The sequence below is a fragment of the Lepidochelys kempii genome, chromosome 2 (genome assembly GCF_965140265.1).
Source record: "Lepidochelys kempii isolate rLepKem1 chromosome 2, rLepKem1.hap2, whole genome shotgun sequence".
NCBI classification, from domain to species: Eukaryota; Metazoa; Chordata; order Testudines; family Cheloniidae; genus Lepidochelys; species Lepidochelys kempii.
The window spans coordinates 75180730-75207356 of record NC_133257.1 but is presented as its reverse complement, the minus strand read 5'-3'; the positions used below and the strand labels follow the sequence as shown (position 1 = coordinate 75207356).

Genomic DNA, 26627 nt, shown 5'->3' with positions numbered 1-26627 from the left:
TACATTAATAGCTTTCTGAGACATTACTAAAATATGTACAGTGTATTTTTCAGACAGTGGAAAAAATTAAATCCTTCAATGTTTTTAAATGAACTCATAATCTGATTTTAAACACTCAGTGCAGCTTCTCTTTACAAGCTGGGGCTAGAGTTTTGTTCAAATTACTTATTAACCTACTGTACATTAACTGCATGTAACAGGCATGCCTGCCTTCCTCCTTGGCAAGAAACACTTTTTATCAAAAGACATTCAGAGCTAAGCAAGTTCTGAGGAAATACTGTAATGCCAGTGAATGACTTTCTAAATTTTACTGACTTTCTCAGGTTTTTTCCTTTTTTTGTTTTCTTTTAAAACATAGTTTAAAGTGGTTTTGAAATTTTGTGCAGGGTACTAGTTTGCAAATATAGCAATTATAGAAGATAGCAATTACATTCACACACAGGTATAGCAATGTTTCAGGAGAGTCTTAATGAATGTTTTGTGGAGGAGGATTATATGGCAGAACACCTTGAGTGTTCAGTTCTTTCATTCCCATAAAAGGTGGGGAGGGAAGACTCCCTCATCTGATCTTTGAACAAAAAAAATAGTTCCTCCATCAGAGCTGCATTTAGCTCACCAATGGTTACACAAGCCAAGGAGGCAGAGAGTTAATTCCTGGATGCATAGGGTTGAATAACCAAGTTGGGCAGTGAAAGGAGAGAAGAAGAGCCTCTGAGGAAGTAGAGCTGCACACCTAGCAGCCAGAAGATCAGGTTGTACACTGAGCTGGTCCTTTTCTCTTTGTTTATATCAGTGGTTCCCAAACTAGAGGTGCCGCTTGTTCAGGGAAAGCCCCTGGCAGGCCGGGCTGGTTTGTTTTACCTGTTGCGTCCATAGGTTCGGCCGATCACAGCTCTTAGTGGCTGTGGTTTGCTGCTCTCGGCCAATGGGAGCCGCAGGAAGCAGCACGGGCTGAGGGACTTGCTGGCTGCTGCTTCCCGCAGCCCCCATGGCCTGGAGCAGCAACCCGTGGCAACTGGGAGCCACGATCAGCAGAACCTGCAGACGCGGCAGATAAAACAAACCAACCTGGCCCGCCAGGGGCTTTCCCTCAACAAGCGGTGCCCCTAGTTTGGGAACCACTGGTTTATATAAAACTCATTATAATCCGTGCACTTTAAGCCTTTTGAGGAATAAACATCACCGTTTGAGAGACTTTGTTCCCAGAGCAAGGTGCCTACTCCACCATTGCAGACTTCTTAAAAATGATTATTGATTTTATGTATTAGTTGATGGATCTCCTAACAGTTACAGTATGTGAAGGCCTCTTAGGCAACCTACATTAATAAGTAAAAGCAATACTTGGACTGGACTGTAAGATAGTTTGTACACTGCTTTTGAGAGGTAGACCCTTCTATTTTGATCTGTACTAAATGATAAGCATGTACTGAATCTTTTTCCAGAAGGAACCTGTAGATGATCAATGATGGATAACCATAACAAAGATTCCATTTCTTTTTCTTTAAAACCAAGAAATCAATAAGTCACTTTGAGGAGGCAGGGGGAAGATTTTTGTTTCTGGTCCATGGGGAAGTTTGTGAAATGTTTGTAGCTGCGCAGCATGAAATGTCCTCCTTGACACATGTGGTGGTTGCTAACAGTCAAACCGGCATTGTGAGACAAGCGCTTGTGTTGCGGCATTCTGAGCTTCACAAATATGGAGAATAGCTGCTCTAGTGTGTCAACCACCCTTATTAGTGTTTGCAGAATGGTGCCAACCTGTGCCTCAGACTGTCTACTACTTTGCATTTGCATTTTAATTAGGACTTCCCTTTCCCATTTTCTGCCCATATGCACTCAGAAGAAATGTCTGAAGGGCTCTGGATTGTTGCTTGGAAAGAACAAAGGATTTTTACACGTCAGAAAAATGTTTTTATTTGGTAGAGAAACCTTTGCCAGCACTCCAAGCCCTCAAAACCAACCTTGCCTGCATCACGGAAGTGTATGAGGAAGCAGAGCTGCCCATAGGTTAGGCTATGTCGTCTTTAAAAAAAACCCTTCAGCCTGCTCAGCAGCTGTGCACATGTAGGGTTCCCACTGAATTCATCGGGGATTTGGCCCACATAACTGATGAAATCAAGTCCCAGGTATATTTTAAAAACAAAACTAAAAAGAAAATCTAGCAACATGCAAACAGTGGCGTTATGACTGCCCAGTTTAAGGTGTGAGCATCACAGACAAAGTCTAGAGCTCACTGCTGGAGCTATACTTCTATCCGATACTGCCAAAGCATCCCTGCTGAAAAGATTCCCCAATGGCCTGTTCAGATCAGCCCTCTTACATGAGAAGATTACCCATAGTGTGTCACACAAAAGAATTCATCTTCCCCTTTGTTTAAACACAACCTTGTACATGCAATAGAGCTAACCAGGCAACTCATGATATTGTAATACAAAAATCATTCTTGACTACACATTTTAATTTCCCCAATTGCAGGCAATATCTCCCAGATGATTAGCAGGGAGGGGGGCCATGTTGGATGGATAGGGTTGGCCAGAGCATAATGCACTCCAGCAGTTCTGACTAGCCAAGCAGCCTCATGAGGGTGTTATCCTCAGGTGCAAGGTAGGGCAGCCCTCAGGTTAAGTTTCCAAATGGAATACCCTCCATACCCAACCTGAATGAGCTGGGGTCTGACACACCTATATATAAAAGAGCAGCCCCAGATGGACTGGAAAAATAGCCCTCCCCCCCACCCCCCGTTGCTAAATATTGTGGACTTTATCTCAGCGGACATTGCACTTGAGTGGCGAGTCCTAAGGGAAATAGAGCCAATGTAAAAATCTGTGCTCCATCGTCTAAGTAGTCTGATAGTAGACTTGCTAGACAGATCTCTCTGCATTATGATCTTGAAGGTACAGAAATATATAATTTACCACGTATTTGCCTTTCTTCATCCATCCTTGATTTATACCCTACAGTTTTGACTCTAGAAATAGTTCTGTTTGTCCCGTTTGTCCCAGAAGTTAAGCATTTATGGGGTTTCTAAAAACATGGAAGTGTTTATCCCCACTCGCTTTATTATGGAAAACCTTGCTTTGGCAGTTTCAAATTGGCTCAGGTCAGTTGCTACAGAAGGATACAGAATAAAAGTCCAGTGGAATCATTGCATTTATACAAGTGGATTCTGCTTTTGATTTACACTAGTATCTCACTTATGCTGACACAATAGGTCCCACATCTACATGTGACTCATTTTTTGGAGTAGAGTAGAAACTCTTGTGATAGATTTCAGAGTAACAGCCGTGTTAGTCTGTCTTTGCAAAAAGAAAAGGAGTACTTGTGGCACCTCAGAGACTAACCAATTTATTTGAGCATGAGCTTTCATGAGCTACAGCTCACTTCATCGGATGCATACCGTGAAAACTGCAGTAGACATTATATACACAGAGACCATGAAACAATACCCCCTCCCACCCCACTCTCCTGCTGGTAATAGCTTATCTAAAGTGATCATTAAGTTGGGCCATTTCCAGCACAAATCCAGGTTCTCACCCTCCGCCCCCCTTCCCCCACACAAACTCACTCTCCTGCTGGTAATAGCCCATCCAAAGTGACCACTCTCCCTACAATGTGCATGGTAATCAAGGTGGGTCATTTCCAGCACAGATCCAGGCTTTCTCACCCCCGCCCCCCCCTCGGGGAACGAACACACACACATAAACTCACTCTCCTAGCAATAGCTCATCCAAACTGACCACTCTCCAAGTTTAAATCCAAGTTTAACCAGAACGTCTGGGGGGGGAGGAAAAAGCAAGGGGAAATAGGCTACCTTGCATAATGACTTAGCCACTCCCAGTCTCTATTTAAGCCTAAATTAATAGTATCCAATTTGCAAATGAATTCCAATTCAGCAGTTTCTCGCTGGAGTCTGGATTTGAAGTTTTTTTGTTGTAAGATAGTGACCTTCATGTCGGTGATTGCGTGACCAGAGAGATTGAAGTGTTCTCTGACTGGTTTATGAATGTTATAATTCTTGACATCTGATTTGTGTCCATTTATTCTTTTACGTAGAGACTGTCCAGTTTGACCAATGTAAATGGCAGAGGGGCATTGCTGGCACATGATGGCATATATCACATTGGTGGATGTGCAGGTGAACGAGCCTCTGATAGTGTGGCTGATGTTATTAGGCCCTGTGATGGTGTCCCCTGAATAGATATGTGGGCACAGTTGGCAATGGGCTTTGTTGCAAGGATAGGTTCCTGGGTTAGTGGTTCTGTTGTGTGGTATGTGGTTGCTGGTGAGTATTTGCTTCAGGTTGTGGGGCTGTCTGTAGGCAAGGACTGGCCTGTCTCCCAAGATTTGTGAGAGTGTTGGGTCATCCTTCAGGATAGGTTGTAGATCCTTAATAATGCGTTGGAGGGGTGTTAGTTGGGGGCTGAAGGTGACGGCTAGTGGCGTTCTGTTATTTTCTTTGTTAGGCCTGTCCTGTAGTAGGTGACTTTTGGGAACTCTTCTGGCTCTATCAATCTGTTTCTTCACTTCCGCAGGTGGGTATTGTAGTTGTAAGAAAGCTTGATAGAGATCTTGTAGGTGTTTGTCTCTGTCTGAGGGGTTGGAGCAAATGTGGTTGTATCGCAGAGCTTGACCGTAGACAATGGATCGTGTGGTGTGGTCAGGGTGAAAGCTGGAGGCATGCAGGTAGGAATAGCAGTCAGTAGGTTTCCAGTATAGGGTGGTGTTTATGTGACCATTTTTTATTAGCACTGTAGTGTCCAGGAAGCGGATCTCTTGTGTGGACTGGACCAGGCTGAGGTTGATGGTGGGATGGAAGTTGTTGAAATCATGGTGGAATTCCTCAAGGGCTTCTTTTCCATGGGTCCAGATGATGATGTCATCAGTATAGCGCAAGTAGAGTAGGGGCTTTAGGGGACAAGAGCTGAGGAAGCGTTGTTCTAAATCAGCCATAAAAATGTTGGCATACTGTGGGGCCATGCGGGTACCCATAGCAGTGCCACTGAATTGTGATAGAATTCATCTCTCGTAACAAGCTAAGATCGTTTTGAGGTCTCAGCAAAGTAGGAATGGGAAAATATTAAGATTTGTGAATTGTTTATTCTCCAGATTTTGCAAAAGAGGCCTAGTCTCGATGAGCATCAGCCAGAGGTGAAAGTAAGCCAGTTTGGTACGGTGTACCGGCAAGAGCCAGTATGGCGGACTGGACTGGACCGGACCGGCTTCCCAGGCAGGCAATTTAAAGGGCCCGGGGCTCCCTGCAGCGGTGGGAGTCCCGGGCCCTTTAAATCACCTCCCGAGCCCTGGGGCAGTAGCTGGAACTCTGGGCCCTTTAAATCACCACTGGAGCCCTGCTGCCGCTACTCTGGGGCTCCGATAGCTGGGCTCAGACAGCAATTTAAAGGGCCCGGAGCTCCGCTGCAGTAGCAGCGGCTGGAGCCCCGGGCCCTTTACATTGCCCTGACCCCGGGGGCTTCCAGCTGTGATTTAAAGGCCCCTCCTCTTCCAGTTGAGGCCCACCCCTGCTCAGTATTTCTGGCATACTGGTAAGTCCTTTAGGTTACTTTCACTCCTGGCGTCAGCACATGCTACCTTCTGCTAATTTGAATTACTGAGGTGTTCAGGAGATGGCAAAAAAATCCAGTGCACACAAAGAGGCGAATCGCAATATTGAAAGTAAACAAAGACTTTTCTCATAGGCTTTTACAGCAGCTCCATGTGGAAACTGAATCTTAGTCTTTGCATGTGAAGTCCTTATGTCAATTCCCCTATCAACATGCTCTTTTTGTTGAGGTGAGTGGGGTTGGAAGTTGCTTCATATATATTTTTAAGTTACTGTATAGTCTTGATAACCTACAGATCTTGATTTATTGCATCAGTAAATAAATGGTTCAGTCAGTAAACTAAATGGGAGAAGACTTTTTATCCATTGTATATGACTAAAAAGAAAAGGAGTACTTGTGGCACCTTAGAGACTAACAAATTTATTTGAGCATAAGCTTTCATGAGCTACAGCTCATGAAAGCTGTAGCTCACGAAAGCTTATGCTCAAATTTGTTAGTCTCTAAGGTGCCACAAGTACTCCTTTTCTTTCTGAGAATACAGACTAATACGGCTGCTACTCTGAAACCTGTATATAACTAGGAATCCTAGTACTGTATCTGTGTGTGAGTTGGTTTGCAAATCTATACATTCATCACTAGATTATACCTTTCATATGGTTTGGATGGGAAACATGGTTTTCCACAATGGCATTGTTTGGAAAGCAATTGCAGTGCTTTCAGCCTGTTTTTATGCGAGAGCTGTATTTGGCCATTATTTCTTTTTAAAGTCCTGCTAGCTGGGTGGTATTTTACTTTTGAGTAGTAAGGACTGAGAGTTAAGCACAATTAACTACAAGGCCCAAGGCTTTTGCAGTTGTTCTAAGGAGCTGGAGGGAAGGGATAAATTTGAAGGAGAGACTAGATTTATTGCTCAATTAGAAAGCGTCTTAACGATTGTATGAGAAGCTTGAGCGCTATAAATTTTCTTTTATTAACCGCTTCCATAATAACAGCCTATTTTATAGACTGCCTTTGCCTCTTCATGTCTAGGGGAAAATGTTTACTAAAATAGCTTTAAAACGAGTGGGTTAGAGAGGGAAATAAAGTACCTTTATACCAGAACTCAACTTTTTCTGGTCACTTACATTTTAACAGTGAATCCTGTGCTCCAAGCCAAGTTGTAACAGTAGTTGCCATTCTCTAGTCTCCTTTTATTATGTAGTGTTTTAGGGAGAAGTCACTGGTGGTATAGCTGATGGAATACTAAGGGCTAAGTGTTCAGGTCATTCCGGTATATTGAATGAGTGAGAGGCAAGTATCAACTGGTTATTTGGTTTCCATCAAATTGTTAGGAGCATAAATATCTTTGTTAATCCTAGTAGTGGGAGTGACGGCTGATCAGAAAAGGGGGCTTTACTCTTATTTGGCACTAACTCTGCAGAGATGGGGACAATGTGTACATTATGTGGGATAGGTTCATTGTTGCTTTGCATATTTGTACAGTGTGAGAAGAGACCAGTACAAGTGACACTCAGGCTTTATAGAACACACCCTGGGTTTAATATATCTACTCTGCGTTCAGCTTCCTTAGGGTGAGCAGGCAGAGCCACAGGTCCTGGTTATGGTAAAGATGGTCTGCCACTGCAACCTTCCCCTCCAAGTCCAGTAAGGACCCTAAGTCAGCAATGGAGCTTAATACTGGCTGGCAGAAGCTTTAACTTGCGTCTGAGCCGGCACTGGCTATGAGAACTAGGGAGCTGGAACTGGCTCCCTAATCTGCTTTCCCCACCCTCACCGGTGCAGGAGAAAATTGAGCCCATTATCTTTTATAGCAGAAATATAGAAAATTGTACAGCCTTCATGAACACAGAGTGAAGCCAAATAAAATAGAACAGGTTTTCTTCGAGACCAGCCCACGGTATTGGGGCCTCAGTCTTCAAACATTTAGTACTGGGTGCATGGCGGCGCTTGTTGCCATAAGTAGTCCTTTCAAGTCCATTGTTAAAAATGATTTCCTTCTGAAAGCCAGAAATAATACACCCAGACATGAAATGTTGCCTTTATTTTTAAAGTTATTTCAGGGAGGTGAAAGAGGCTTGCTTTACAGGCTAAGAAATTCTATAAACGGCTTATGAAATTAACAGACAATTATTTATGTGACAGTTATCTTTTCCATTTTGGAGCATTTATACAATAGGTACCATACTCTTGCCATTGAAGCAGTTTATGCTGTGCGTCCAACGCCACTTCATTGAAGTGGCTGTGAAATTTTGCTGTCAATTGGAACAGGATCATGCCCTATAGATGCTACTTGCTGTGGTTCCTAGAAAGGAGAAAATTATAAAACACTGTTTTTCCTCCAGTATTTGTAGTCTTGATTTTTAAGTAAATACATCAGAAGAATTCTGAGCTGAAGACAAATATTTGTTAAGGTAAACGTGAATTCTGCTGATTTGTAAATCTTTTTTTTTTTTTTTTTAAAAACTGCTTTTACGTTATTGTGAATCTGAAATGTTTATCACAGTAAAAATCTATTGCATATAGTGTAAACATGTCCTGGTGGACTGATGCTAGATTTTGTAATAAGGTTTATGGCATATAAAAGGCTGTGGGGCATGTGCAGTTGGAAGTGATGCAGTTTATATTTTGCCGCTGGCCCTGGAGTATCATGGTGTAAAAATATTTCTATATGCGGTCTCTATTGGGAATTACTCTGTTCCCAGAAGGCCTTCATTTTTAAATGCAGTCCTCTTGGTCTGTTTTGTTATGCATCTCTTCACCACAGTTGAATGAACTGTCATACTCATGTTAGCTATGGTTGTTTGTTTGGAACTGTGATGCTTTATGATCTGCATATTTTCAGAAATGCTGCAGTTTCCGTAATGACCACTGCATAGCTCGAGAAAGCAAAATACCAGGATTCGCGCATATGTCATATCACACAAACAAATACTTAATTTGTATCCTTGCACACTAGTCCTGATGGAGTCCTCAATACTAGTAAAACTGAAACTGTTTTAATTAGCTGTGTTCATCGCTGTATTTAACTTGGTTACTTCAAGTTCCTAGAAATTTTTTCCTCCCTCCCTCCCTCCCTCACTTGCACTCTTACTATTCACCCAAGCTATTTATATGGAGATCAGCATAGCAATTTATCAGCCATTTCTAATATGCTTGGATCCCAAGAGGACAGATCATCTCTGGTTTGTTGGTCACATGTGTGCAACATTTAATTCATCGGACCGTAGAAATTTGTAGGCTGTAGCGCTCAAAATGGAATCATCCCCAAGAATGAGCAAATGGTACAATGAAGGGCTTCTGTCCCTTCAGGGAGGGTGTTTTTTAAAATGTGGCTGGATTCTGTTTTGTTTTTTTGTTTTCCTGCTGATCCACAAAGTGAGTGTCCTGGTAAGTAAATAGCCAGACTTGGTAGTTCAGATAGCTTTCCCTGTGCCCAAATAAGTGAAGAGCTATCTTGGGGTCATGAAGGAGCGGTGTTACTTGTGGTGAGCACTGCTTTTAAGGAGTTAAAACAATAGTTAGCCATTGAAGGAGGGAGTTCAGGCTGACTCAGCCCCCTCTCTTTTTCCTTGCAACAGCTCTTTGATCTGCTGATTTGGATGTAATCTTTGTTGCTGCCCTTACCCCCACCCCCACTCAAAACCCGCCTTTCCTTTAATGATGGGAGGGGTGGCACTTGCACTGGAAAGTAAGTGTGTGTAGTTGTTGTTGCACTAGAATTTTGAACACTTTAGAGTTTGTATTTGAGGTAAACTGCACTAGTGAGGAACCTTTCCTCTTATGGCTGATGTTTATATATCACTCAAAATGTGCACAGAGGGGGAGGGAGAGATCGTTGGTCCTTGCATGAATGGGTGAAAGTTTCATAATGTTATAATTCTCTCTGGGTAAAAACTCCACATTGCCTTTTAAATTTAAGTAGTCAGAAAACAGGACTCAGACTGTTGGATGCCATTCCACCAGACATGGAAGTGGAATACTCATTAAACTCAGGCCTTCCTGAAGATGAATCTTGGAAAGGAGAGGGAAAGCAGGCCACTAGGCATCCTCTTGAAGATATGGATACAGGTGGGGTATGGTGGGTAGCAAGATGCTGGCTTGGTCTCTCCTCCCTCATAGAAATCACACAGCAGATAAAGGTGGGCTTATTGGATGTGGGGAAAGGAGAGCAAGTTGTGCATGGAGTTTTGTAAGGCCTGTTGAAGAAATTGTCTTGAACAGGTCTACACTGGAATACACAGTTACTCCTGGGGGAATTCTGCGCCACTGCACAATGCAGAATTTTGCAGAAATTAACACTGTGTGCATAGAATGTCCTTTCCCCACCACAGAAATGGGCTGCAGTACTGCTAGCTGCCACTAGGGGCCACTGGACCCAGCAGAGCCCAGCTGGCACACAGAAGAAGCTGTTGGGGGGAGGGAGAGGGGAGCTAGAGTGTTCCAGGCAGCTGCAGTTCCCAGCATGCCCTGAGGGAAGGAGATGGAGGTGCACAGGAAACTCCATGCAAGCCTGGGACCAAGCATCAGGCTGTTTCTTCCTCTGGATCTTTGGGCTCTGCGGGGTGGACGGGGGGCGGTATCTGGGCTGGGGCGTCTCACGGCTGGGCTCTGTTGGGGAGGGGGTGTGGGTGTCTGCCCCTGTCTGGGCTCTGCGGTGGGGAAGGGGTCAGAGAAACAGGAACTGGGTTGTCATAGGGGGTTTCTTTAACTCTCTACTCCTTGGGGAATTTTTGTGTATCTAGATTGTTACAGACATACTTGCTGACAGGTATTTTGAAATAAATTACCAAATAATTGAAACTGGTGTTTTCTAGGGTTGTTGCTTAATCGCAGTTAACTCACATGATTAACTCAAAAAAATTAATCCAGATTAAAAAAAATTAATCGCAGTTTTAATCACTGTTGGACAACAGAATAGAATACCAATGGAAATGTATTAAATATGTTTGGATGTTTTTCTACATTTTCAAATATATGCAATTAAAACACAAAATACAAAGTGTACAGTGCACACTTTATATTTTGATTACAAATATTTGCATTATAAAATGATAAAAGAAATAGTATTTTTCAATTCACCTCATACAAATACTGTAGTGCAATCTCTTTATCCTGAAAGTACAACTTTCAAATGTAAATTTTGTCCCATAACTGCATTCAAAAATAAATCTAAAACTTTAGAGCCTGCAAGTCCAATCAGTCTACTTCTTGTTCAGCCACTCACTAAAACAGACAAGTTTGTTTACACTTACGGGAGACAATGCTGCCCACTTCTTATTTACAGTGTCACCAGAAAGTGTGAACAGGCATTTGCATGGCACTTTTGTAGCCGACATTGCAAGGTATTTACATGCCAGATGTGCTAAACATTCATATGCCACTTCATGCTTCAGCCACCTTACCAGAGGACATGCGCCCATGCTGAGTTCATTTTTTAATAATAATAAAAATATTTTTTTTTGCGACAGAACTCCTTGGGGGAGAATTTTATATCTCCTTCTGTTTTACCCCCAGTCTGCTATAAAAATGAAATTTATGGCAGTCTCAGATGATCTAGCACATGTTCTTTGTTTTTAAGAACACTTTCACTGCACATCTGATAAAATGCAAAGATGATACCAATGTGAGATTTCTAAAGATAGCTACAGCTTCGATCCATAGTTTAAGAATCTGAAGTGCCTTCCAAAATCTGAGGTGTGGAGCATGCTTTCAGATGTCTTAAAAAAGCAGTTCAATGTGGAAACTACAGAACCTAAACCACCAAAAAATAAAATCAACCTTCTGCTGGTGGTATCTAACTCCGATGATGAAAATGAACATGCATTGGTCCACACTGCTTTGGATCGTTATCGAGCAGAACCCATCATCAGCATGGACACATCCTTTGGAATGGTGGCTGAAGCGTAAAGGGACATATAAATCTTTAGTGCATCTGGCATGTAAATATCTTGCACTGCTGGCTACAAAAGTGTCACGTGAATGCCTGGTCACGCTTTCTGGGGACACTGTAAATAAGAAGCGGGCAGATTTAAATGTACATCCTGCAAATGTAAACAAATTTTGTCTGAGAGAGTGGCTGAACAAGAAGTAGGATTGAGTGGACTTGTAGGCTCTAAAATTTTACATTGTTTTATTTTTAAATGAACTTTTACGTAATTCTACATTTGCATGTTCAAATTTCATGATGGAGATTGCACAATAGCAGTTGTGTTAGGTGAATTGAAAAATACAATTTCTCGTTTTTTACAGTGCAAATATTTGTAATCAAATATAAAGTGAGCACTGTACACGTAGTATTCTGTGTTGTAATTGAAATCAATATATTTGAAAATGTAGAAAACATCCAAAAATATTTAAATAATTGGTATTCTAGTTAACAGCACACTTAATTATGATTTTTTTAGTTGCTGGACAGCCCTATTATTTTGACAAATAACATTTGCAGAATTTTTAATTTTTTGGTGAAGAATGCCCACCAGGAGTAATATTCATGTGATTAGAATGAAAAATCTGAGAATGTAGACGAACAGGCGCAACTAGATTTAGCTTGTTTATCAGATGATTGTTGGTGAGTGGAAGATGGTGGGATTGATGAGCTAGGATGACTTATATTAGCAGGTCTGTACATGGAAGACATCACAGCACTAGGACATGGTCATAGCTATTCTCCCTTTATTTTTTCATGAGCACCAAAATCAGAAATCTAGTTTTAGTATTTTTGAGACTGCTTTTTGCACTCAAGTGGGAGGTTCTCCATATGTTCCCAATAGGGAGTTTGGAGCAGAGAGGAGCCTTGAAAATAACAGCATTGGAGGTTTGGGTGGGTTGTGGTGGTTTGTTGCCAAATCCAGATTGAGCACCCAAGTATAAACTACGCCAGATATTTGTTTTCACAATTTTCTTTTGGCAAAATAAACGAAAGCTGGGCCTGAATACAAAATGCCTCATTCAGCAATAAACTGATAAGCCCTATTTCCAGTGTTGTTTTGACAGCATTTAATGAAGTCGGTGCACAGTTGAAGATATCTTGGCATGGAGAGATTAGGTCTACATGCTGAAGCTGTTCACGAACAAGACAGCCAGGGTAAATTTTGGCTCAAGACAGAAAGGAATCAAGGTTTGCCAAATGAAGAATCAGTTTTAAAAGAAAATATCTTCAAATTTCCCAGTTGGTTCTAAGAACAGTGTATAAATTAACAATGACACTGTTAATTTTTACTAGTTTTATCTTTAAATGTCAGGCGGAAATCTCTCCTCCTAACAAGGAACTCTTATAAACTAGAAGTAATAGTAGGCATCCTTCAGTCTGGAGAGACCATGGGTATATGCAGGCCGTTCTTTAGGATTTATGGAGCCCTATGCAGTATTAAACTGGTGCCTCTATGTCTGACTTAGGGCACAGCCACCACCCTCGCTCACGGATCTGCAGAAGAACCCCCCACCCCATTGCTGACATACCCTGAGTTTGTAGGCAGCAGACGCTGCAGCAGCCTGGCAGCGGGTGGGGACGAGGCAGCAAAGGATACTGAGCTACCCAGCCCACCTCATGGTGGCAAAGAGTCACAGTTCCCTGCAGAGACCCCCATACCCTTTCCCTCACGCAGAATACCAGCGCATTCGGCTCAATGAATATGGCCTCCGCCTAAGGAGACTGCAGCACATGCTGGGTGTGCAGGAGCCAACCCACTCTTACCTGCTGTCCCGGTGGTGCCCCAAATTTTCGGGTGTCCTACACAGCAGGCATACTCAGCATATGCTAAGGATGGCCCTGGGTATGCGTCCCTGCAAGGTTTACAAACTTTACTCAGTTGGTTTTATGGTAGCTGTGACTGGCTGAAGAGACCCACTCGAGAGAGACCCTCTCTGCCACAGCTGTCCCATTTAGAGGTGATGTTTTGACCCTTTGGGCTCTGCCTTCTGCAAGTTCTTTTCACCTCTGCTAAGCTGGACTGCTTCCTCTCTCATAACCCTGGAGACCTTTGTTAAGCTCTTGTTTCCAAAGGCTGTGGTCTTGAGTGTGATTTACTATAAATACAATTTGAGTGGATCGTATTTTTAAGTGATCAGGGGTCTGGTCTTAAGGGTTATCACTAGGAGAGGAAAAAAATCGGCAAAAGCACAAACCAGTTCATATAAGAATTTTTCAATTCTCCATACTTAGTTTTACTGTTTTTATATCTGTTCCTATCTGCATCACTCCCACTATTTCACACTTTGGCCTCTCCTAGGCAAAGACTGCTGATCTTCTCAATTTGAGTGGGGAATTTTGTGGTGTAGAAAAGCAGTGAGAGAATATCAAATTTATTTATGTTTGTGAATAAGTAGGAAAAGAACCCAGATTTCTAGAGGTGAAAATGAAGCACATTAGCTGACTTAAACCCATATTATAATTTATAAATTAGTAAGATAGTTGGAGTAATTCTAAAATCAATACCAAAGCTTAATGTTCTAAAATCTTAACCAAAAAGATGTATCCTTCCTCCCACCCCTGCAAAAAAGAGCTCACCTGTTCTAGCAGCTAACTTTTGGCAGAGTGGACCCCTGTCTCCAGTGCTACATTTCTCATCCATTGTCCTTAATGTGTGAAAATATGCGCTTGTGATGAATGAGGGCAAACTTACAAGTGCGGCCCTCTTTACAGGACATCCAAACCATTAGTTTGGACACTGAAATTAGCCTGTCTTATATCTAAGTGCCCATATGAGGGATTTGGAAGTTCTGCTGAAGTACCCACACCTGTAAATTGCAAACTTCAGAGGATGCTCATTGTACTTCATCGAGTGTATAGAGAATTCCTGGAATATTCAGTGAAACAGAATAATCACCTAACAGTGGTGGTTTTAGAACTCCTGTTCCCTTCCCTCCCTAAAGAACCCTGCATTTCAGTACAGTCCCAACAGGAATGGCAGGCCTATTTTACCTTAAGTCATGTGATTCACCCAGTCTTCATAGTTGCATCTTCCTCAAAGTTGTCACTAGGGAGGTTTTTACATTCATCACAACTCCATTTCTCATACTTCTCTTCCATGCTACTAACAGACTGATGCGGTAATGCTGCTACATTATTGTAATTGTTGGTGGCTTATATATTTCATATTCTCTTTCTGAGTAGTGTAAAATTTTCTGGATTCATCTATCTTTACTTTTATTAATTTAAAAAAAAATCAATATCCCTTCAGAGATTTAGGGAAAATACTGCATTCCAATGCATTAATTTAAAAGTGCAACAAGCCCTTGAATGATAACCAAAGGTTTATTTCTGTTTAACAGGGGGATCATTTGCTATGGGGAAGGAGGGCAGTTGTCCCCATTGACCTTGGCTGCCCCCTCTCCCCAGATTTTTCATAATTCTTTGTTCCATTAGGTCTTCTACTCTGCCCCTACTCCCCAACTTTGCAGCATATAACCACAAATAATGTTCTATATGCTGGCCCAACTTTTCCCCATCCCAGAATTATTCTGAAATGGTGTCCCTGCCATTTAATTGTTAAATCTATGCCAATGAAGGACTTAGACCATATTTAATGCCACTCAGTGGGCTCAATGAGACTCTACACATGCTTATCTTTACACTATGTGAGTAGTCTGAGCAGGGTCGGAGCCTTAGTTAGCTCCATTCAAGTACAGTAGTAAGGAGACTCAAATATCGGAAACATTTTGTCAGTATCTCCTTCCTATTGGTCTTCCAAACCTGCCTAGAAGTAAGTTACTTGAGAAGAGAGTGCGAAGTTTCTAGCTAATGAAGTCAGAGGGGAAGAAGTAAAGAGACAGCAATTGAAATAAAATAGTAACATCAGTTTTAAAATTACAGAAAATATTTCCTCCAGTTTCTTGATTTCAAAAAGGTGAAAAGGACTCTGTCAACCTGAAATCTACTCGGCTTAAAAACCAAAAAAAACCCAGCTAAAAGTAGTTTCATGTACTGTCCTTGTCCCTCAACTCCCTGCTCATATTCTTGATTTCACAATCCCCTTTTCTTTATTTTAAAAATGTTTTGTTCCTTTCCCCTGTTACTATATGGAAAGCCCACATAAACAGGGTAAAGAGTGAAACTGACTAGACATAACAGGCTGTCAATAGCTCAGCGCAAACTGAAAAAATCAGAGGAAAATATGTATTTCATTAATCTCTTCAATGGGAGTCATTTTAGGTGTAACAGCGGATTAAAATGTTCAGACAAACATGGTTTTGGTTTTAACTTGACAGTCCCTTTTCAGGGCTCTTTTATAAAGATAGTTTGGTCCTTTTTAGAAAACAAAATCAACTAGGCAGGTTATTGCACCTTTAGGGCAAAAACCTCCATAGCACTTACTAATTTAAAAAAATAAAGGCATGCCATTACAGCTCCACAGCACAATACAGATGCTGCTTGAATAGGGATGATAACACTGCAATCTAGAAAGGAAGCGCGCTTACACAATCTGCTAGCTGTCTAGATATTTGTACTGTGCTCGTTGCCATGGTTTTTGAGCACTGGTTACCTCAACTATTAGAGGAATCTTTGCTAGTCTCCCATAGACATTATAGGCCCATACTTAGGTTCCCCAGCTCCTGGAATCTCATCACGAGGCTGGAATCTCAACTTTCATTTTTTTAAGGAAGTTTCCCAGCCCTCCTGGCTGCGAAAAGCTCAAAAATGTGAACTGAGCATAACCCATTCGGTAATGCTGCCTGAGTCTGCAGAATGCCTGAAACTAGGTCTGGAGATGTGAACTGGCCCATACATCTCAATGGAGTGTTTTAAGACCCAATACTATGGACAGTTCTGTCACCATGACCCCAGTAGAGAACTCAAGCAGAGAAGAATGCAGTGGCTCACACACACATACACTCCAGCTGCTGGGGTAAATACTGTGGTGAACCCCCCACCTCCCCAGGGGGAGGAACCTTTACTGTTGTAGAGGATTGGTGTGTCCCTGCTTCCACCACTCTAAGGGTGGAGGTGGGTAGATCACTGGGGCAAAGCCCAGAGCATGTCATGCTGTGGTGTGCCTAGTGCCCTGGGTTGCCTTAATCCAGTCCTGCATCCAGCATCTTCAGCTGTTCTTGTATAGAGTTTGCGAATTGTTCCAAATTTGTATGTTGACCTGGCAATTCTAACAAATGAACACTGGGATGAGCTCACCTGTAGGCAGATGTAGCCATAATAACCATGAGGTAATAGCCTAAGGATTCCAAAGTGCTTTACAAAACTTTACATATGGGAATCTTTATACCTTCTACTTCCAGAAGAACACCAAATTTATGGTCCAGAAGTGAAGAAGAATGTCCAATCCAATTGAAACTGCAGGATGGAATTATAGCAAACAGAATCTAGTTGCCAAAATTACAATTTGTGTCAGAACATCAAAGTGCAATGGGCTCTTTAATGATAGGTGATCAGAATCTTTGCTTTATAACATGATTTTTGGCAATTAATTGATCTTTAAATATTCATGGTAAATAGGCCCAATGGCCTGTGATGGGATGTTAGATGGGGTGGGATCTGAGTTACTACAGAGAATTCTTTCCTGGGTATCTGGCTGGTGAGTCTTGCCCATATGATCAGGTTCAGCTGATCGCCATATTTGGGGTCGGGAAGGAATTTTCCTCCAGGGCAGATTGGAAGAGGCCCTGGAGGTTTTTCGCCTTCCTCTGTAGCATGGGGCACAGGTCACTTGCTGGAGGACTCTCTGGACCTTGAAGTCTTTAACCACGATTCGAGGACTTCAGTAGCTCAGACATAGGTGAGAGGTTTATTGCAGGAGTGGGTGGGTGAGATTCTGTGGCCTGCGTTGTGCAGGAGATCGGACTAAATGATCATGATGGTCCCTTCTGATCTTAATATCTATGAAACCCCTTACTGGAATGATATATCCGCACTGACTCAGGGGAAGAGTGCCACCTACTGATTCACAAGCACACCTTCTGGCATCCCAGTTTGTCTTTGTGGTTTCTGTTCAAAGATTGACAAGGCTTGACCCTTTCTAGCTTCTGAGATCTGTACCACTCATAACCTCAGGTAGTATGACTACAGCAAAATAGATCAGTAAATTCATAAAAAAACAAACAAAAAAACCCAAACGTGTTAGTACTCTCTCAATCGCCTTGGAACAAGAAGAGGTTCTGGGGAGTGTATCTTCTAGGCTTGTGCTGATTGAGCTCTAGATTCCTATCACTGAAAATTTTATCTTTAAAGAGGGAAGAGCTTCATTTATTCGAAGCGGACAGTAGGTATACGGTAGTAAACTCCAATCCATTGTATATGTGTGTTTGTGTCTTCAAACACTGTTTATCATCTGACTTCTGAAAGACCCATACAGCCTGTAGAATCATACATGCTCTATTTTAAAAAATAAAATAAAATCTATTGTAGATCATGGCTGTTTGCTCCTAAAAACATGCATGTGCGCGCACACACATCAGGCTTAATGTGTATGTGCTGCAGAACTGTTGTGGTTGCCTAGCAACCAGTGGGAGAGATGTCAGAAAGCAAGAAGAGCTTTAAATGAATTAACAGAAGCATTCCCGTTAGTTTCAGATGGGTGGCAGGAGACATATTGCTGGATTGACTAGCCCAGATGGTTCTATGTGCTGATTATGCCGATGCTCTCCTAGAAGTCACATGTTAAAATACAAAGATGAAAATGTTGGTGTTGAATATAATATTCTCTTCTGGAGCTTGTTAGTGACCATAGAGGCAGAGGGACCCAATTTCTTTGTAAATAACTTTTTAATAGTGTGCATTAAGAAATGCTGAAAGAGTCAGTTGTCTCAACAAAGAGTTTCCTGAGATGATGGTGATCTTGCATGTTTGTTCCAATTTCTTGGAGATACTTTAATTTTCATTCTGGCAACAATACTAAATAACAATCTGCAAACACTTACTCCCAAGCACACCGTTGTGCTTACTATTGTGAGAGGTGCCAAGGAGTTCATTGGGGCTACTGGACAAAGAAGGCACTATATTTAGTAGTGAATATTTTCAGGAATGGGTTATGAGTATGTAGTCTCTAAAGGCAAGAAAACCAAAGGCAACCCTGATAGTCTAGAGGTGGAAAGTAAGTTGGGGTAAGTCGACCTAAATTACACTACTCCAGCAATGTAAATAATGTAATTTGGGTTGACGTAGCTAGGTTGACTTACCCCAGCGTCTTCACTGTGCTCTCCCGCCGACTTACCTTACTCAGGGAGCTGGAGTACCAGTCGACAATTTAGCAGGTCTTCACTAGACATGCTAAATCAACATCCGCTACATCGATTGCAGCAGCATCGATCTCTCATCTTAGGGCAGGTCTTCACTACTGGGGAGAAGTAATCTGCCATTCTTCCAAATGCAAGCAAGGGATCACCGAACACTGAAATGTACCTAAGACTGCAGTGCATAGCCAGTTCAAGTTCTGTGAGCCAAGAAAGGGGAGATTTTTAAGGTGTCCTTACATACTCTGAATAACTACCCAACTTTTTCCACCAAATTCTGAGAAATAGTTAGTCAAGTACTCGAGATGTAAGGGTTCAATTCCCAGCTGTATCACAGAGTTCCTATGTGTCCTTGGACAAGGAGTTTAATGTCTCCGAACCTACATTCCTCATCTGTAAAATAAGGATAACAATGATTTTCTACCCCTCAGGAATGTTGTGTGAATAAACTAATTCATATTTAAGGAGCTCAGTGATAAGGGCTATATACACAGCGAGGTAGATAGAACCCTTCTGTGCAACAGTGGAAGTTCCATGGAGTTAGGCAGTTTCCTGCACTGTGGGCTAACGGGAATAATAACTTGTGCCATAAAGACGTGAAACATAAGAGTTCTTTGGCCCTGTCAGCAAAATGGCTTGAAATGTGCAACATACTCAGAACTAGTTGTCAAGCCCACTTACCAGCTATTTCTCACATTGGTTTAGGGTTATCATATTTGAAGTTCCCGCTTTCCAATTGCCCAGGTCTGAAGGCAGCACCGTCGCCAGAAGCAGCATAGAAAGGCGGCAGTACCATACCAGGCACCCTTACTTTTGCGCTGCTGCTGGCAGTGGTACTGCCTTCAGACCTGGGTGCCTCTGGCTAGCAAATGCTGCTGTCCAGCTCTGAAGACAGTGCCAGAAGTAAGGGTGTCAAATCCAGTAAACATGCATGTTGCTATTAGGGCATACTAGGACTTGTAGTTCTACCAGAATCAATGTTGGAAAAAGGACAAGCAAGGAAAAATCAGGGACATTTGTTCATATTTCAAAAATCCACCCAGAGATCAGAGGACCAAAAAAGGTGTCATGTCCAGGAAAACCAGGACATATGGAAACCCTACATTGGTTGTTTCTAGCATGGTCTGTCTGTGTCCAATGTCAAGAGGGAGTTTTCTGTTTTTGAGAACCATGCTATCTACCCTCCTCTCTGGCAGTCATGTCTTGTATCCACCTTAGGAGTGGACACACAGTGTTGTACCTGTGCTTGGCAGTAACCGTGTAGTGTGAAAAGTTTCACACGTGGTTACAGCTCATCAGCCCTGTTTACACTAGACTCATAATCCTTTTCAATAGTGCTACCTACCACTCTTGCACCTGCCCTCATGTTGGCAGTGGTGAGAGCTCTGGTGTACGCTAGCCACTGGTGCCATTTTAACTGCAATGTCTCCAAACCCTATTTAGTGGACACAGTGGTTAAAATAGTGACACCCAGTCTGTGCTAGTGTACTCTCCCACCTCTGGAGCTGTATATTCATAGCAATCGTTGGGAAACATTAAGAAAAAAATCTAGCATAGATACAGCCATAAGTAAACAGGACATTTGAACTTTTTTTTTTTTTTTTTGCAGTTTACATAGGTAGGCCACTGATGTCAACGTTTCTGGTGGATTCAACCCAATGAGCGCACACAGTATTGGCCCTCTTACTTCAGGTACTTCTAGCTAGCAAAAACTGTAAAATCTGTTTGACAAAAAGGTTTCATGTTAATTCGTGACACTGGCTGTCTTTTAAAAATCTCCATGGAGACAGATCTTGTTAGATCAGGTTTTTAAATGGTTTTCTGGTGACCTGAATAACTGTGTACTTTCATCTGAGGTTCTCAAAGCGTTTTACAAATATTAACTAAGCTTCACAACAGCCCTGTGAAGCAGCTAAGGATTATCCTCTTGGCAGACAAGGAAGCCTGAGCCACAGAGAGGTTAAAGGCCAGTTTTGAACCCCTTTACTCTCACTGGCAAGCGGGTGTACAGACAAGTAGTCCCACTGGAATTATGTGAGTAGCTGTTCGCCAACATGTAAATAAGAGTGAGTTGCCCAAACCAGGCCTCAGTGGCTTGTCTCAGGTTAGAAAGGAAAAATGTGGTATGGCTGGGAACTGAATTCAAATCTCCATATTCTTAGGCTTGTTTTTTAACCATTAGCCCTTCCTTCTATAAGACTTCAAGGACTGAAAAAAATTGTGGCTTTTTTTTATTAGTGTCACTTCAATTCTAAAGGACTCTCTTGCTCACTTTCTCTCATCCTGCAGCATGTAAAATACTTGTGCATATTAAATATATTTAATGTGCACATGAGGTTCTCTGTGCCCTTTTCATGTTCAGATTCAGGACAAGGATGCAGGGCTCAGGCGGTAGATACTGTGTCTAGATTACTTTTAGATTACTGCTTTTTGGCCAGATCGGCAGTAGGGTTTATCCTGGTGGCAGTTCAAAGCTCTCCCTCGCCCTGGAGTTTTCATCCCTTCCAACTTGGACTGATTTTGAAGCAAAATCTTCTTTTCAGCATTCAGACTGACAAGAGACTACTTGCTTATTGTGGCCACACTCCACAATCCTAAATTGTTCAAGATGCTTCAGTTCACATTTGATGCTGGAACCACAACCAAGGGTGAAGTCAGGGGAGGGATATGCTAGTCATTGAATGATCAGATTCACTTCTCCCATACCTTGGTCCAAAATAGGCTGCATTTGTTGACATGCTGCAAGAGTGATCTAGTTTCTCTGGCTTGAGGGGATACCTGCAGGTATGGGGCATTTGAAGTCTCCAGGAAGGTGTGACGTTATACTCCCTATTCTTTATGAAAATATGCTTGTTGTAGGAATATGACATAACTAAAATATGCTTTATGCAAGATAACTCTTGTAAGGTATCTCAGGAAGACTAAGCTCTTTTACAGTCCATTGTCTCTTGCTGATGGGCTTTTTCATTGTTGTACCTGAAGTGTTAGCAGTGGGCGTCACCCAAAGTAGCATAGTTGAAATACAGATACATAGTCAATATTCCTAATTTCAGATACAGAAACGATACATGCGTGCAAATTGGATAATCACATTCAGTAAATTATAACCTTTCCAATGACACTTTACAAGAGTTTTCTCTCATAAAGCATATCTTAGTTATGTCATATTCCTACTACAAGCATATTTTCATAAAGAATAGGGAGTATAATGTCACAGAAGGGACTATTTACTTTATTTAGCTGCTCAGGCGATTAAGCCCTCCTCACTTCTCTTACTTATTTGGCCCTGCTCAGATTGCAACTGGTTGGAGTCGGGGTGATGAGAGCAAGTTGCTATTTTCCCAATACACCCTGCTGGGAGCAAATGGATAGGAAGGGCATGATGAAAAATGGGTACGTGAGTTTGCCAGCTCTCGCAATTTAATTGCAAGCATCATGATATTTAGTGTTTTCTCTTAAAGTCCCAGCTTTCGTTTGGAGTTCATTTAGTTTCTAGCCTTCATTGTTGCAGAGAAGCCTGGATGTGACCTGAGTGTAACCTAAAGGCTCAAACCAGAAGGCAAATAAAACCAAAAATGTATGAGTTAAAAAAACTCATGGTTTTTAATCATTCTCCTGATTCTTTGAGGCCTGAGTCATGACTTTTAAATATTTGGGGTTGGCAGTCTTGAATATGGGAATGATCTGTGCTTCCTCCCTACCACTCACTGGCCTGAGTAGCTGATTGGTGTGTAGGGAGGAATAAGTTCTCCATGAAAACATGGTAAATGAAGTAATTTACACACTTCCTAGAGCAAGTAGGGAGGAAGTGGGACTCTTTTCTGCTCCTAGTATAGCACAGCTACTCACTGCCCCATGCAGAAAACCAATCCTAAAGTTATAGTCTACCCCAACTGCTGACCTGGGCTAGATTCATACAGCAGTTGATTGTTTTGTTTTATGCGTCATGGTTGGTTTTGCTAGTTTTATTTTGTATGGTGTGGGTATTTCACATAATCAAGTGCTGCTATAATGGTAGGAACAGGTGCCTTTTATAGAAATAGCATTTCTAGCAGGAAAAATATGTGCAAAACAAATACATTCATCACAAATATAAATAGTAAATTATTTTATTAAGCAACAATGTGCTTGATGCGGTACAAGAAAAATTAAGTCCAGAAGCAGAATGTATTTAAAAGAAAGCAGACTTACCTTCATTTGAATATATTTCACATTGGCTCAATGTCTTCTCTCTTCTTCCCCCTCCCCCCAGAGGAAATTAACTTACTGTGTTCCACAACAATAAGCACTTGTTGCTTAAAACCACAATAGAACCTTTCCTTTCAAAAGCAAACACCATCTGGAAGCTAGTTCCTACATGCAGCAGGAACACTTTTTTAACAAAAATGCCTACCAGTTTTACAGATAGTGAAGGTTTCAGAGCTATTCCCTAGACTCACAATGAATGGGGAATACCATTCAAACTGGCAGTTCTTCTAGAAGAAAAGAATTTTTTCAGTGAGCCCACTATAGTTAGACACAACTCAAAAACAAACAAAAAAACCCGCAGGGGAGGGGGAGGAAAGAGTCTTGGGGGAAGCAGTAACTGTGAGTGACACAGTCTGCTTTTAGCTCTTGCACTCCAGAGCAAACATGAATTATTCAAAATGTGGCTCTATTAATCTTTGCTTCATCTCCCTGTGTGTAAAGAGATAGCAGATGCTGTATTTCCAGTGCAGTCACTGCCTTACATGCCCACTCAGTAGGGTATTGCCATGAATCATAGGCTATGGAGTGGGACTTTCAATCACCTGAACTGGGTTTTTTGTTTCGGAGAGAGGAAATACTGCTATACAAAGCCTTTTCTTCGTAGTCATTTGCTGTTGAAACAGGTGACTTCCTTTTAATACTCTATTAAGCTGTTTCAATAGACTCTCTTTTTTGCCTTGCCTGCTTTCTTAAGCCATCAAAAGTACACATGAAAGATAGTAAAATAGGCATCCTCCATGGGAATTTCACTTTGCTTGCAGCTTTTATATTTTGTAACTTTTCATTTAACGTATTAATCAAAGGGCTTGTAAGTAAATGTATAGCAACTGGAACTGTATTCAGATGTGTAACTTCAGAGCGTGTTTTAAAGCCTATCAATTCCCCCAGATTTTTCCTGAGGTAAGGGTGATTTAGGGAAGAAATTGTCTGGAAGGGGATACATGAGAGGGTAAGATGCCAGTCTGAGAATGAGAGGGTTAATTGTGGTTATAACTCTGTTCTCTTCCATATCTTGTCTATTTTATCCATACATCTAGAATACCAGGTAGCCTAATTTAAAGTAAATAAATAGCTGCATGTCTTTGAGGCATAGAAGGTGATTCATCCAGGAAACTGCATTGCTATTTTCAAACTTGGGAGGCTTCTGTGGCAGAGATTCACCTGGGGCTCTGTACACCCATAAAAATATAGTAGATCCTGAGCTCAAACTAGCTTTTATCGGTTGTTTTAAACTAAAGATGCCTCCATTGGTTTTGAAAGTTTCTTCATTTAAACTATAGGAGTTAATTTGGCACTAGATTGGCTCCTTTAATAAATCTGTGAGTAGGAGATGGTGGTGGTAGCTGGCCATTTTTCAAGATACACCCCTCCACCCCCCATCTCGTGCTACTGTCATATGACTTCTCTGTGGCTTGGCTTTCAAATTCAGGCATAGGACCGATTGGGCAGGAAAACTCATAGCTTGCGGCCACAGTAGTAATGGAAATTTTGCTCTTACTTTGGGCTTGCTTCATGAAGGGTTGCCATGCTTCACCCTTGAAACAGTTTTTGTAACCCTGGGAACAAGAGAGACTCTAACTCAAATACCCAGCACATCAGTGCAGAACATTACTGCTGCCGCAGCTCTTTAGACTACCTTAAAGTGAATTTAGTTCCTATGAAACATGACTGACAGCCCTGCCAATGTGCCGTAAGCTTGACTTGGAGGAAACACCTATTGGTGAAAGGTGCCCATGTCTGTCTAATTATAGTGTGTCTCCTGCTAAAAATGATGCTAATTAGAATGGCAGTCATGCTGAGGACACCTGTACATTAAGGATTTATTTGAGACCCTCTGTTTGCATAGGTCTCTGAACAACCTTCAGATGGTATCTGCTTTTAGCCTCTGATTTTTGGCTAGATTCACGCTGGTAATTAAGGTTATGTGAGTCTCTGCACTATAGCAAGTGTCTAGCCTAATGGATCCAGTTTCAGGATTGGGGCTTGACAGTTGAAAGAGTCCATATTCTGTGACTATTCCAGAACCATCCAGTGTCCAAAGACCATATTTTACTATTACTATGGCTAGTGTTACTATGAAAACTGTCATCTGTGAATTCATATAGAAATGTAAACAATCCACATTTGAATCAAGCAATTTCGCTGTCGTTAGTGGTAATATAATGGTAATGAATAGTAAAGTCTTAATGTAGATTCCTTCACATTTTCTGAAGCAATACCGTTCTGTTCGACAATTAAGCAACAATGTACTGTAAATCTTTCCCAAGGCCAACATGCTAGAAATAGTGCCTCTGACTTATTTCTGTATTTGATGATCTTCTTCACCTACTATGCAGCTTTACTGTTGTAGTTCTGTTGAGCGTGGTTATGTAACTGCATTTCCTACAGAGGCAGTGATCTGAATTTTGAAACTGCTAAATGGCAAAAAGGAAAGGAGTACTTGAGACTAATAAATTTATTTGAGCATCAGCTTCCGTGAGCTACAGCTCACTTCATCGGATGCATTCCCCACTGTATTTTCCACTGAATGCATCCGATGAAGTGAGCTGTAGCTCACGGAAGCTGATGCTCAAATAAATTTATTAGCCTCTAAGGTGCCACAAGTCCTCCTTTTCATTTTGCAGATACAGACTAACACGGCTGCTACTCTGAAACCTGCTAAATGGCATGAGCAGATAGATAATAAGCTGTTTAAGGGATCAGGGCAATTTTACATCACTCAGTTTTCTTAACTCCTTTCACCCTCCCCTCCCAAAAAATGACATTTTCAATTTTACAGTTTCTTTTTAGACTTTCACAAATTTAGGTCTTGTAGGTTGCAGAAATCTATTTGGTTTAGATTACTGCACAAGAAGAGCACCCTGACTTTTACAGGGTGGGTGAAGGGGAAAAAAAATAACTTTTTGTGACTCTTTTTTGTATTGCAGCAGCTGGATTCAGTGCTGCTATGGCAACACACCACATGATGAGGTGTATTAGATTGCTCTGCGCTGAGTGTAAGGGGGAGAATGAACACAGCTTTTTATTGAAGTTTAAATATTACTTTAGAGTTTCTTGTGTAGAAATGTGTAAGGTCAAATGCTATAGTTCCTAGCATATTTTGTACTCAAAGAGAAGGATTAAGAGCGTGCTGCTATATTAAACCGCAGACTAAGGTAAGGGACAACTGTGTATCTATTAAACTTATGTCCTCTTACCTTCTCTGAGGCAACAGCAGAACTTCCTTGGGTTTTTCCTCTTAATTTTTCCCCAAATATATTACCTACTGATTTTGCTAATGTGGGAGTGTGAACATGTGGTCAGATGTTTATAGATTTTGGGAGATTTGTTTTGTACTGCATAGAGATGAATATTAGAATCCTAGGTGGTGGTTTCCCTCAAATCAGTGCGAAAGTCTGAGGATTTTCATTCTTGTTTAAAAAAAAAAAAAATCTCTTGAAGCAAAACTGAAACAATTACATTTTTTAACTGCAGAGTGGTTCAGAATAGCTCTGTCAGTCAGAATCCAGAAATATATTTATCTGGAGATGTCTTGCTAGCAACATTTTTAGCAGTCTGTTGCATTTATTAAGACTTTTTTTTTCTTCTGCTTCATAAATGCATCTGAATTCTCTTGTTGTTCTTTGCTTCAGATTTCAT

General features: G+C 41.5%; 1 protein-coding gene across 21 annotated transcripts in view; it reads left to right on the top strand.

Moving 5' to 3' along the window:
- DTNA (dystrobrevin alpha) overlaps nt 1-26627 on the top strand; it is a 308120-nt gene that overhangs the window by 115039 nt on the left and 166454 nt on the right. The window contains exon 2 of one of the 21 annotated variants that reach the window (XM_073331268.1): nt 20350-20432. The exons of the other annotated variants lie outside the window; for them this stretch is intronic. The gene's annotated coding sequence lies outside the window, so the exon portion shown is untranslated. The remainder of the gene's footprint in view (nt 1-20349; nt 20433-26627) is intronic. 21 annotated transcript variants of the gene reach the window in all.